Source organism: Cervus elaphus, chromosome 4 (genome assembly GCF_910594005.1).
Source record: "Cervus elaphus chromosome 4, mCerEla1.1, whole genome shotgun sequence".
Classification (NCBI taxonomy): domain Eukaryota; kingdom Metazoa; phylum Chordata; class Mammalia; order Artiodactyla; family Cervidae; genus Cervus; species Cervus elaphus.
Genome location: NC_057818.1, coordinates 44,944,039 through 44,958,571, shown reverse-complemented (window position 1 = coordinate 44,958,571; position 14,533 = coordinate 44,944,039). Strand labels below are relative to the sequence as shown.

At 43.9% G+C, this 14,533-nt stretch overlaps 1 pseudogene; it reads right to left on the bottom strand.

Moving 5' to 3' along the window:
* Positions 1-1,560: 1,560 nt before the first annotated feature.
* LOC122692746 lies at positions 1,561-5,493 on the bottom strand (annotated as a pseudogene).
* Positions 5,494-14,533: the final 9,040 nt, after the last annotated feature.

The window sequence follows — 14,533 nt, the reverse complement described above, 5'->3', positions numbered from 1 at the left end:
ATCTTTCCCAGAATCAGGGTCTTTTCCAATGAGTTGGTTCTTCACATCCAAAGTATTGGAGCTTCAGCTTCAGCATCAGACCTTCCAATGAATAATCAGGGTTAATTTCCTTTAGGATTGACTGGTTTGATGTCCTTGCTGTCCAAGGGACTATCAAGAGTCTTCTCCAGCACCACAGTTCAAAAGCATCAGTTTTACAGTGCTCGGCCTTCTTTATGATCCAACTCTCATAATAAAGATACACCTTAGAGTATTTGTCAGGTGACAAATCCTGGTGACACCCAGAGCTCCAAGGCAACTCTTCTGCTTCCTTCCAGTGAGAGGTAGGAAAGAATTCTCAGATTTCTGGATAAAGTCTACTACAGCAAGTGTACTACCAAGATTAACAATCCTGGTAAAAATACCTAAGAAACACAAAAGTCTGATTTGACAACTTTTACATTTGAGCAAGAGGGAGATTTAGTGAAAGAACAGAGTGGGTGGCATCAAAGATATTATCTAATAAGTAGTAAGAGAAAGAGCTAAAGGAAAGATACAAATCTTTAAGTCAAAGGGGTCTGCATGGGAATTTCCTGGTGGTCTAGAGGTTAGGATTCAGTGCTTTCACTGCTGTGACCTGGATTCAATCTCTGGTTGGGTTACCCCCATAAACTGGGCTCTGAGCCAGCCCCCCTCACCCCCAAAGAGGAAAAAACACATCATCTATCATGGGAAAAAAATCAAATTGGCATCAGACTTAGCACTGCTGCATGTTAGATGAACAGTCAGCAATTGAGCTGAGAATGATTTTTATATTTTAAAAGGTTGTTAAATAAGAAAAGAGGAAGTTGTGACAGAGATCATACTATCTGGCCCTGTATACTTTTAAAGAATGCTCCCTAAAGTAAGAATTCTAGCAGACAAGAAAATGGAAAACATGACATCCTAGGATCTATGATTTTAACCCAGGAGAGCAATGAAGAGGAATCCTAGGATCCTAATTTTCCTGAAGATCTCAAAAGCAACATGTTGGAATTTTAGCAGGATGGCAAAATATTATAGGATGATGGGCTGTAGGAAAAAAAGGAGCCTTCATAAGCTAAATCAAATGACAGTTCAAGGTTAAGAGTCTGGGAAAACTTTATTATGTGATAAAGGCAACAAATACAAGCCAAATAGGACATTCAGAAACTCCAAGAAAAAAACAACACAAAACTATAGAATAAATAAAGATCCAAGGAAACAATGGTCTTAATGAGAGTTGAAAATTGGTGAGCTCAAGAAAAATGAAATAGATTCCAAGTAACAGAGAATATACACCTGTACAAGAGACAATTAGAAATTCTATGGAAAAATACTGTAAACAAAACAAAAACTACGATAAAATACAAATTTCAGGATAGTGATTTCTTTTTGGTTGAGGCAGAAGTGAATGGAAGGGCTTTCCTGGTGGTTCAGATGGTAAAGAATCTGCCTTCAGTGTAGGGACCATGTCCCATCCCTGGGCTGGGAAGATTCCCTGGAGAAGGGATTGGCAGCCCACTCCAGTATTCTTGCCTGGAGAATTCCATGGACAGAGGAGTTTGGCAGGCTACAATCCATGAGCTGCAAAGACTCAGACTTGACTGAATGACTAATACACACACACACACACACACACACACACACACGCGTGCACGCGCGCGCGCGCACACACACACACACACACACACACAGAAATGCAGTAGGGGAGTGGTAATATATACATGCAGGTTGTTGGTAATGCTCTAGTTTTGGGGTTAAGTGACAGGTCCGTTTATTCATATTATGGGTTACATATCCTTCTGTATATATTAAACATGAAAAAGATAAAGGAAAAACACTCTAAAAGTTGAAAAAAGGCAAGGTCCAGTCATGAAGCAAATTAAAATGTAGATGATCTGGGCTTCCCTGGTGGCTCAGTGGTAAAGAATCTGCCTGCCAATGCAGGAGACGTGGGTGATCCCTGATCCAGGAAGATCCCACATGCCACGGAGCAACTTAGTCCATGTGCCGCAACTACGGAGCCTACGGAGCCGCTGGTAAGTCTCAACTGCTGAGCCTACATGTTGCCGCTACTGAAGTCTGTGCACCCTCCAGCCTGTGCTCTGCAACAAGAGAAGCCCGTGCACTGCAATGGAGACTAGCCCCTGCTCTCCGAAACTAGAGAAAAGCCTACACAGGAACTAGGACCTAGCACAGCCAAAAATAAAAATAAATAAGTAAAATTTTAAAAATAATATAATATAGATGATCCTAAGAAACTGATGGAAATTCAGAAAAAAGATAATCCAGTTAACCTTTTTTTTTACATTGTTTTTTTTTTTATTAATTAATTAATTTGTTTATTTGGCTATGCAGGTCTTAGTTGTGGGAACTCTTAGTTGCAGCATATGGGATCCAGCTCCCCGACCAGGGATCGAACCCAGGTCCCCCACACTGGGAGTGCAGAGTCTTAGCCACTAGACCACAGGGAAGTCCCTACATTGGTTTTATTTTACAGAAGATGCTTTCTGCTGATTGTGTTTGGCTAGTTTGTCAAAAGAAAAATATGAACAGTTGAAGGTTTAACAATACATAAGATTAGCTACCTATGGTCAAATTAAACACATTCCAGTGGACAGAGCTGGACACTGTCATTTCAACTCCAGTCTGCTGTCCCCAGCTATGATTTAATTCTGTCACAGCTGAACTCTGACTATGACCCCTGCCACAAAAGGAACCTGAAAACTACTCAAAAGCCATGGGGAGGAGAACTAAAAGTGTGTTTTTTCAATCTCACTGGAGTATGACTGGGGGAGTTAACAAATTCTGATAGGCCAGAGTCATCTATGTGTTGCAAGCAAAACAGAGTTTCTGGATGCTAGCAAGTCATTGCTACTGTGAATCCTGGTGAGTGAGGCCACCTGCATTGCTTTCACCTGAATTCACGTGCAGCACATAAAGGACCCAGGACAGCACTGCCGCCCCCGAGGATGAAACAAGGTAAATAGCAGAACATGTATCTTCCTCTTATTTAAAGGGAGGGTTAACAGGCCTGGTTTCCTTCCCTCGTCCCATGAGACTGCCAATCAAATGAACACTTGCTGCCCCAGCAGAGTCATTGCCTCCTTTAAGACACAGGCTCTGGTTCACATAGACGGAGGCAACACGGACATCCACATGGCCAGGAGGCGGGCTGGGGCATCCTACTGGCTGTCAGCAATGTCTTTGGCTATGGTAGCCCCTTCATACAGCGGGGACCCCGAGGAGGAGGGTGCCGAGACCAGGTGGGTGAGGGAGGCAAAGTGAGCAGAGAAGCCTCGAAAGAACTGGGCTCTCAGCCCGCTGGGCACTCCTGCCACCTGGCCGCCCAGGGTGATCGTGCCATTGTTCACAGACCACAGGCTGGCATACTGGCTGGAGCCCATAGGAGGACCAGCATTGGGACCCATGGGGAGCATGCTGGCGTGGGCAGGCATTCCAAGGCTGGACAGTTGTCATGGGTTGGAGCATGGACATGCAGATGAATTGTCAGAAAAGGTTCAAGAATTGTTCTGCTGCATAAGGGCTGGGGTAAGGGGTCTCCTGGATGGTGGTTCCTCAGGGCCAGGTACCTTTCCCAACCGTGCATGGAAGGCTGTGAGAGGAGGTCGCTGGACTGAGGGTTGGGGGGTGGCCGGTGGACACAGGGTGCTGGTTCCAGGAATCAGCCAACACTCAGATGGCTGGCTGTCTCCAGGTTTTTCCATCATATCTTTGTGATCGCTTCTTCGCTTTGCATCAAGGAAAGCTTTTGCAAAAGGATTGTATTAAATTTTAAGAGCTGCTAGCTCCTCATTTTGGTAAGTGCTCACTGCCATGAACTGGGTCTCCCGGGAAGCAGTGTTTAACACGATCTAGCCCTCTCCATTGAGCTTGTTGGAGAACTTGATTTTGCTGAAGGAGACAGGGGCCTTCAACCAGTGTGCGCCAAAGTTGGGCAAGTCAGGGCGGATGTAGACGCAGCTGGGCATCTGCGGCTCAGGCTTGCTCCGTGGTACACACTCCTGGTTGAGGTATTTTAAGTGGTTGGAAGTCCAGCAGGAAGGAGTACACGGCGTTGGGGTCCAGGCCGGACATGTTCACCTTCAGTACGGGGGACATCCTCTTACCGCTCGTGGTCACCATCATCTCGTTGGTGAGCTCCTCGAAGCGCAGCCCCAGCCCGCTCTCCTCTAGGCCCAGGCGCAGCTCACGCTCCCTGGGGCCGCCTTCTCGCTGCCTGCCTGCTGCTCACTCTCTACAGCTCAGCAGATGGTCCACGGGGTACTGCAGGCTCTTCCCCGCTCTCGGTGTTGGGGGAGCTCATCCTCCTGCCTGCCTCCTCCCCACTGCCCCCCAAGCCCTGACTTGGCTACTTGAGAGGGGAGCCACCTTCACTGCAGTAGGTGGCCGTTATTTCAAGAAGAGGGGCCTCCCGGGTCCCAGACCCGGGTGGAGGGCGAGAAGAGAGATCTGGGGGGTGGTGGGAGGGGGCGAGGGAAGGGGTCGGGGAGGTTATTCCACTTGAACTGCCGACAAACGTCTGTGTGGTCAAAGTGGAAGTGAAAGTGACTCAGTCCTCTCCGACTCTTTGCGACCCCATGATCTATACAGTCCATGGAATTCTCCAGGCCAGAATACTGGAGTGGATAGCCTTTCCCTTCTCCAGGGGATCTTCCCAACCCAGAGATCAATCCCAGGTCTCCCACACTGCAGTCGTATTCTTTACCAGCTGAGCCACAAGAGAAGCTCATATAAGGTAATACACATCCTGAAAAACGGGCTGAATGTACAATGGCTATAATCTCTATCGGAAAGGACACGGGAACATTAGAATTATGAAGTCATGTCTCCTATTACCCAAAATCTCGGTTATTAATATTACAGATACATTCACCTATTTGTTAAATGACTCATTCCAACACTGTTTGGACCAGCACAACTTGGAAACAACCTAGCTGCATGTGAAGAGGGTAACCTGTAGGTCCGAGTGACCGTGAGATAAGGGGAGCAGACTGCAATTGGAAATTCTATTTAAGTTATTTTTGAACTGTTTGAATGCATACATTAAAGCCTCAGCCAGGGACTTTTCCTGGCGGTCCAGGGGTTAAGACTCCACCTTCCAATGCAGGGGGTGTGGGTTTGATCCCTGGTTGGGGAGCTAAGATGCCAGATATCCCTCTGCCAAAAAACCATAACATAAAAAAAAAAAAGATAGAAGCAATATTGTGATAGGATAGAAGCCTCCGCCAGAGGAACAGTCCACTGAGGAGACCAAACGGGCCCCCAAATTACAGATCTCTGCCACTGGAAGTCTAGGCCACATGTTCCAACTGTCAGAGGGCAGGGGGAATCACTGTGGGTTACTGTGCTGGTTTCCTAACTGTCCTCCCTACTAATTTATTCTCAACACAGCAGTCAGATGTTTTTACTTTCTAAAATTTATTTATTTAAAATCCAAAGACATACACATGGACGAGATTCACTGACCATTGTAGTAGAAGTGCTTTTTCTTTTTTGGCCACACCACGTGGCTTGTGGGATCTTAGTTCCCCAAGGAACCCAGGCCCCAGCACTGAAAGTGCTGACTCCTAACCAGTGAACCACCAGGGAATTTCCCAATTCTTTTTAAATGTTAGTCAGATTGTCACTCTTCTTTCTATTCAAAACCCTACAACTGCTTCCCATCTGGGAACAAATCTCAATGATTAGTGCGGACTCCACTATTCCTTCCCTGTCAAGACTCCACTGACTCTAACCTCATATCCCACAAGCCTCTCCTCCCTTACTCTGTGCTGTGATGTGCGTAGTCACTCAATCATGTCCAACTCTTTTCGACCCCACAGACTCGAGCCCGCCAGGCTCCTCTGTCCATGGGGATTCTCCAGGCAAGAATACTGGAGTGGGTTGCCATGCCCTCCTCCAGGGGATCTTCCCAACCCAGGGATCTAACCCAGGCCTCCTGCATTGCAGGAGGATTCTTCACCATCTGAGCCACCAGGGAAGCCCATGAATACGGGAGTGGGCAACCTATCCCTTCTCCAGGGGATCTTCCCGACCCAGGAATCAAACTGGGATCTCCTGCATTACAGGAGGATTCTTTACCAGCTGAGCTACCAGGGGAGAAGCCACTCCCTCACTCTACTCCAGCCATAATAGGTTCACTCCTGCTTCAGGGTCTTTGCAGCTAAAATTTTCTCCGCTTGAACATCCAGTCAGCTTCCTGAGTCATTTATCAAATGTTAGGTTCCCCAACCTATTTTAAATTGAAGCAGCAATCCCCCCTCGAGCCCATACACCCTGTCTTGTCCTCCCTTCTTGGTTTTTCTCTCCACGGAACATAAGCATCTTTTTGGTCATGCCATGTGGCTTTCAGGATCCTAGTTCATTGACCAAGGATTGAAGCTGGGCCCCTGCAGTGAAAATGTGCTGAGTCCTAACCACTAGACCGCCCGGGAATTCCCTTAAGTATCTTAACAGACTACAAATTTAATTATTTGTCTCCTCCCAGAACACAAGATCCAAGAAGGGCTGGCTTTATTTTGTTCACTGTTGCTTACCCTGCAAATGAACTATACCCCTTGCATATAAAGGCTCAGTAAAGATTTGTTGAATAGCTTTCTGTTTTCCACAGAAAACCAGTAAAACTAAAACCAAAAGACTAGGGAGGGGAAGGGATGACAGTATGCCTGAGGGTTTTCATTATAAGCCCTCTGAGGCATTTAAATTGAAACACATGTGTACACATATCTCTTATCAACATAAAACATTTTAAAAGAGACATTAGATGTATTTAGAAAGTAGAATTGATAGAACTTGCTAACAGGCGTGAAGCTGGTGTAAAACTGAAGGAAATGGTGTCAAAGGTGACTTTCACATTTGCAGCACAGTTGAGCTAGTAGATGGTGTTGCTACATCCTAGATCAAGAACACTGGAAGAAAAGCAGAGGGATTGGGAATTCCCTGGTGGTCCAGTGGTCAAGACTCAGCGCTGTCAATGCTGAAGGCTCAGGGAACTACTACCCCAAAAGCTGAGTGGCCAGCCAAAAAGGAAAAAAAGAAAAAACATCCATCACTTTAGTTTGGGCAACATTACATTCGAGAGGTTACTTTAAGACCTTTAATGACAAAATCAAAAAGTGAGATTCAGGGATGTCCCTGGTGGTCCAGTGGTTAGGACTCAGCACTTTTACTGTGGTGACCCTGAGTTCAATCCCTGGTTGGGGAACTAAGATTACACAAGTGGAGCAGCCAACCAAAAAAAAAAAAAAAAAGGGTCAGATCCAGACTTAGAAAAGATCTGTGCTAGATAAGTGAATATGAGAATAACTCCATAGATAAGCCCCCCCCCCCCCCCGCCCCAAAACAAGTGACCTTAGCTAACAGGATCACAAAGGTGGTTTTCCCATCGTGAGGCTTTTCCTGATGTGCTACCCCTGTGATTTCCCCAAATGTGGGAAACTCCACTGAATAATTTGTGGTTGTATGTGTGTATGTTAAGGGGAGGACAGGGAGTGGCAGGGAGAATAGAAAAAAAAGCTAAAGTCGAACCCTGAGGAACACTAATATTTTAAAATGGGGTGACTGTAGAATTAGAATTAGGCAGACTGAGGAGCAGCAGCTAGAGGCGTGGGAGGAAAACCAGGTGAGTATGGCAGCCAGGAAGACAAGAGTATTTTCAGAAGGAAGAGGTAGACTGCAAGGAATGGTTCTGCAAAGCAAGTAAGAGAGGAAAACTTCGAAAGGCTCACCGCAGATCATTAGTGACCTTACCAAGAACTGTTTTAGTGGCGCATGGGAGTGGAACAAGGGGGGCTAAGAAGTGAAAGGGAGATGAGGTGTCAGATAGTTAAGAGCTCTAAGTAGGAACTGGTAGGATGTAGGATTCAAGGATAATTTTCATAACAAAGAAGCTTGTAACATGATAAATGCTACATAGTTACAACTATATGTATACTTTATTGTTTTGCAGATACTGCCTTTTTTACAAACTGAAAGTTCTGTGGCAACCCTGTGCCTAGGAAATCTATCAGGGCCATTTTTTCCAACAGCACTATTTTAAAAATAAAGGTAATGTATGTTGTTTTTTAGGCACAATGCTATTATCGCACATTTAATAGACAAAAGTACAGTGTAAATCTAACTTTATACTAGGAAAAAAAATTTGTCTCACTTTATTGTAATGTTTGCTTTACTGAGGTCTGGATCTGAACCCACAATATTTCCGTTATGCCTGTATATATAAACATATGAATATTAACATATGAATATGCCATAGAATATGCTGGCATAATAATTAAATGTGAATGGGAAGGATCTTTAAGGAAGAAGTTGAATACAGGCAGAGAGGTAACTCAATAATGTTAAGTCTGGGAATGGGTATGGTGGGAGTAAGGGAAACAGAACATAGGCAGTTTTTTGATCCATGGTCTTTTCTGTTTTTACAGGACAACTAGGATAAGGCTGGGTGCACATGAGCTTAGTGTAGAGTATGGTTTAAGTGCCTGAGGCAGTTTCCATCCAGTGTCTTCTAGTTTTTTGAAATGCGTAACAGGGCTATTTGCTTACTAGAGAGGTGATTGCAGAGTAGTAGTATGTTTTGCTGGCAGTGTTGAGGGCCCAGGAGAGAGCAGTCAGGTTTATAGTGGTACTAATACATTCACCTGTGAGTCTCTTCCACAGGACACAACCCTCTCAGTGAATACTGACCACGTGGGCGGGTGGCTGTTTTCAGGGTTGAAGTTTCTTTAGGCAAGAACACAGAAAGTTCAGAAAAGCACAGGAGTTTAAGGTTTGTAAGAGAATGACGGTTCAAGGAGTCTAGGCTAGTTGGAAATAGGAAACAGGAAAGCAAAAGATGGAAGCTAGTTAATCCAACCAAGGTAGAAAGATTCCTGACCTGGAGGTCTGCACCAACCAAGCTGAAAGCAGTTACTGAGCAAAGGAGTGGTTAGGTCACTCTGTGTGTATTTATTATTTCTTGAGCAAGTCAGTTGGAAGATCAAAGTGTGAGGTGTCTAAATCCATGATTCAGAGATGACGCAGTTGAGGTTGATGGACAAGGTCCAGGTGTGTCTACAGGTTTGGATGGGAGGAGATGAGAAGAAAAGGTCATGGGATAAGGAACAGGAACCAGGGTGTGGGGTGGGTCCACAAGAGTTAACACAGCAAGGCTGACTACTGTCCTTTATAAAGACGGCTTATAAGTTCGGCCCTGGCTGACACCTGGAAACTAGGATTTGAGGAGGGTTCCCAACATGGATAAGAGTGGCTCAAGATGCCTAAACTGTTTGCACAGTCAATGTTGTTTACTTGTGCTTTCGAGTCTGGGATTTTAGTATGTGCCACACAGAAGGTGCCTACATAACCAGACCCCAATCAAAACCCTGGGCTCTCAGTTGCTGAGGGGGTTTCCTTGATAAAAAAAATTCCATACAGGTTGGAACAATTTGTTGCTTGGGGAATCAAGTATTGATACATCCTTTGTGACACCCTCTGAAAATCTGAGCCTGGTTTGCTCCAGACTTTGCCCACATACCTTTTTCTTAATTTTGAGTTGCACCTTTTTAATTTTGCTTTTTCTTTAATTTTGCCCTAAGAATGACAGTCCTTGAGTATGATGATCCTGGGGACTCCCAACACAGATGGGTAAACCACACAGATGAATTCACTTGGAGAAAGACAGGAATAATTTTTTTTTAAAGATGGTAGTCATCAGGTAACCAGGAGTGAGAGGATCACATAAGCCTCAACAGAGTAAGTAGGGGTTTTACCAGGAAGGGAGGGAGGAAGGACACCAAGCCCACGTCCTCAACATTGGTTTGTAGGGTAAGGAATACTCTGGTGCTGCCACTGGGAAGGGTGGTGGGTAGAGCAGTGTCCTTGGGGAACAAAGGCTAGGCCCGTAGAGGAGGAGTAACCCAGGATCTGCTCTAATGTACACACCTATGTCTACATCTACAGCACACCAGGGTTTCTGGTACTTTATTCTCATGTTACAGATTCCTTGAAGAAGCACACTTATGGAGTGGCACCATAGCTGGGCACTGTTATCCTTCAGTGTCCAAGTCCAAGTCCTTAAGTGGTGTAAGTCAGTGTCCCTCTCACCGACTCCAACTTCAGCTTCTCTTGAGGAGGAAAAAAACAGTGCCAGCATATTTTAACAGCCAAAAGCTAGAAATGACCCGAATGTGGTATCAACAGTAGAACGGCTAAACCATTGTTTCTTAACACAACGGAATATTACATTTGCAACGAAAATGAAGAGTCCACAGCCAAACACAACAACATGGATGAATCTCACAAATACAATGTTGAGCTAAGGACAAAAGAGTATATACTGTATAATTCCATTTATATAAATAACAGGCACAAGCAAAAGCAATCTGTGTTGTTAAAAGTTAGGATAGTGGTTAACCTTGAGGAGGTGGGAGCTACTGGAAGGGAGTTGTAATGGGCTTCTGGGTACTTTTACATAGGTAATTACGATATGTGTACTTGTCTGTGTACATACCACACTTTATTATTATTTTTTTTTTTTTTAGTTTTTATTTATTTATTAATTTTTTATCGCTTAGTCATGTCCGACTCTTTGCGACCCCATGGGCTGTAGCCTACCAGGCAACTCCATCCATGGGATTCTCCAGGCAAGAATACTGGAGTGGGTTGCCATTTCCTTCTCCAGCATACCACACTTTAAAACCGAGCAGTGCTACTCAATACACTACATTAAAAAAAGCAAGTTTCACAACAGTATGTATACTATGAACCTATTTTTGCCGAAAAGCACATGCCTGCACAGAACAATGCTGCCTGGTACACACAGCCAAACGGTGTTGTCAGTGGTCAGCACTGACTGGTGGACTTTCTTTCTTCATCTTTTTATAAACCATCTTCCATACGGCCCATATCCTTTTTACAATGTATTACTTTTACAAAAATGAAACCACACCTCATTCCTTCATAGACCACAACCTGCAAAGCTCCAATACCCATTTGGGGACAAAGAAATGCTATTAACTTAAAACACTGGAGTAAGAGATAACTGCCACCCAACTAACCCATTAAAAAAATTTACAAAACAATTTCAGCACAAGCAAAATCCTGAACTGCAATGCTGGGATTTGCATTCTCATCAACAATCCTGTGTAGGGCTAGCGCTGGAGGATTATCAGGATTAAATGAAAACCACGATGACAGAAGCATACTCCAGACATCCAGTAAACATGTTCCTGTCCTCTGTCCTGCGATGACTGTAAATCATTCATTGGAATTCATTTCAATCTCGCCTGGGCCCAGGCTTCTCCCACTTCAAGCTAAAATTCTCTCCTCTCTGCCCTTCCATTTCCAAACTGCTCTTCAAGTCTGGAGGTGAACGCAAGCCTTTCTGGGTCATGAGCTCCTAGCTGGCCGCGCTCAGTTGTTTGTGTGTGCCTAGACTATGAGTCACTCTAAGCAAGCCTTATTATTGAACTGAAATGTGCTTTGGCCTCACAGGGCTGCTCTCTTTACAAACCACAATATGGACACCAGTGTGTTCAGGTTGATTTTTATGTTTATGAGCTAAACCTGAAAACATTTTCATCAATCAGCCAAGTCTGTTAAATATGAACCGAGATGGAATTTAAAGAACACCCATATCACTGGCTCATAGCTCAGCACCATCATGGAGAACAGAAACCACATTAGATTCATAGTCTCACTACGTGCTCTTGGGGTCAGATTTATGAATGTCTCAAAAGCCACAAAAACTTGCTTTTACAAACCCTGGCCCTGAAAAACAGGATACAAACCTCTGCGTCACTCCTCCTCAGGAGGCTGGGAAGCCCCAAGAGCAGGGCCTGGGTCCTCCATCTGTAGCTTCCCAGCGTACACACGAGCTGACCGACTGGTTGCTGCTGGTCTCCGAGACTGCCGCTCAGAGGTAGACTCTCCTTTGTGTCCCTTGCCTGACTAGCTCCTGGGCCAAGAAGGTGTCCCAGTGTCTATCCGGGGAGAAGCTAGGGCAGCCTGCTCTGTGCAAAGCCCCATTAGCACACTCAGATTCAGAGATTAACGGTGCTACTTTACTTCCCTAAGTTGGATTCCCATTAATACCTGTCATCTTCTAAAATCAGTCAGAACAGGTAAACTAAGCAAATTGGTGACATTTGAGCTCCTCGGAAAGTTCACTCACCTTCATTACTTTATACTGTGATACTCTCCCCACTGTCACAGTTTAAGCCAGCTTATAGTCTCTGAACCACCAGGGCAGGGAGATCCCGAAACACTGAACCCAGACCCGATTAGATAGATGTGAGCTACGACCACAGGGTTTTGCGGAAACAGCAGCTTTTCTTTCAGGCAGATAACCCATGGAGACAGGGACAAAAGCCATGTAAAACTGACACACAGAAACAACACAACACACTCATTTCCTACATGCTGGGAACTGAGCCTCAGTACCCAAAGCAGCTGAACTTTGGAGGGAACAAGTCTCCATCTTTCTGTTTCCCCCTATATTCTGTCCTGCAGACATGCACCCCCTCTATCACTTAGTTCTTTCCCTCTTCATGATGGAGCCACAATTTAGATATACTGAATCTGGAACAATAGAGAAATGATTAAAATAAAATAGTTCTACGTGGAAACCTCACCAAGGCCCTTAACATGGAGGGGGTTAAATTAGATGAGCCAGCTGTGATGTTTTAAAATTGGCTTTCTAAACCTGGCTCATCAGAAGTACCATGGGATTTAAGGTTGCCCCTTTTCACAGCAGAACTTTAAAATCAGACACGCCAACTGTGGGGCATGGGAATTTGTACTTTAAAAAATGCTCCTCAGCTGATTCTGGTAAGAGATTTATGAACAACTGATGGAGAAGAGGATGAATTGGTAATTCCTAATGTGATAACCAGTTTCCAACATGCTGACAGTATTCCTGAAAGTAAGGTTCTTTTCCTTTCACATACCATATAGATTCTTTAGTAAAGTTTTTTTTTTTTTTTTTAAATCTGGGGGCGGGGGGATTCCCCACTCATTGCCTTTCCATGCAGAGGGACTTCAGTATTTCTGTAAATGGAAGGGACACTGCTGCACTTTGGACTGGATAATTGATTAAGAGACACCGTCCAGCAGAGAACAGGACATTTACCATCCTGGCCCTTACTCTTTAAAAGTCAGTGGTGTCTCAAATCGTTCAAATCATTGTGATAACCAGAACATCTGCTTTCACATTTCTAAATGCTCCCCAATGTCAGTTCACCCCTGATTAAGAGCCAGTGAGTTGAATGAACATTCCTGACCTCTCTTGCTAGCCCTCACATCAAGCTGTGCTTTTGGAGGGAGAAATGGTCTCTCCAAAGACAAGTTTGGAGGGATCAGCCCTCCCCTTTTCCCTCTTTTGCACCTGCCTGCTTGTAGAGCATGTATTCTAGCCTGAGGTTGCCAGTTTGGCCTGATTCTGGCTGGCTTAATCTCATGTCATGGATTGTAACTAAGGAGCTTGCTGCATGCTAGGAGGGGGAGAATGGACTTCTAGCTTTACCTAAACACCTACGACAATATATAAATCCTAGGAAAAGAGAAATTAATTTTGCTAATTTTAAGGAATATAAACCCTTATGTGTTAAAGATGCCTTGTACTGTAATTCTTTCTATTGTAAGGAGAATATTAGTGTTTAAAGAGAAAGAACTTTGACGAACATTTTTTATTGAATAATTTTATTCTGTCTCAGAATAAAAATCTGCTTTAATATTGTAAGGTGCACTGCAGGTATGTCATGCTGCCAATTATTATTGGGGTACCAAATGCCCCAGTCAATGACCCAGAGGGCTTGAAAAATGCATGAATTCATACTTTCAGAGCATGTAGAATTGGTATTTACAGTTTTTCTTTTTTCTTCAAAGTAGCCCAGGAAATCTCCGACAGTCTACACAGCTATTGTCATAGCACTTGCTTTGATGTTCCGAATGTCTCGGAAATGTGGTCAATATCATAATTTGTGGGTCCTCCAAAAGATTTTGTTAACATGCAAGCAAACAGTATTAAACAATATCATCTAAACTATGGCTGCCAAGTACTGGACCTCAATACTGAAACTGAATTACAAAACATTTTCTTGTAGAGCCATACAAAAGATATAAAATTAAAATTAAAAATATCAACCACCTTTAAATATTTCAATTCTCCTACAGTGCAGTTTTTTGTATCTTTACCACTACTGATTATTTTAAGGAGAAAGTTAACAAAAATCAAAATAGATAAAAATATTTAAATCTTTGGATCCCTTTATTCCATGGCCTTCATAAAAACACAAAAGTGGCCAGATTTCCACCCCCACCACTACAGCTTAAAATAGCAAAAGGATTTATTAATAATTTATCATTAGCAATGAACTCTATACTGAGTCCTTTGTGGGTCACAGGCCTAAGGACCAGTGTTATGGTATCTCATAGGTTGCCAAAATAATTTCTAACACTCTGAATCCTCTTGAAATATAATGGAATGAGTCAAATATCACAACAAAATTCCAGGCATATCAGGAAGAACAGG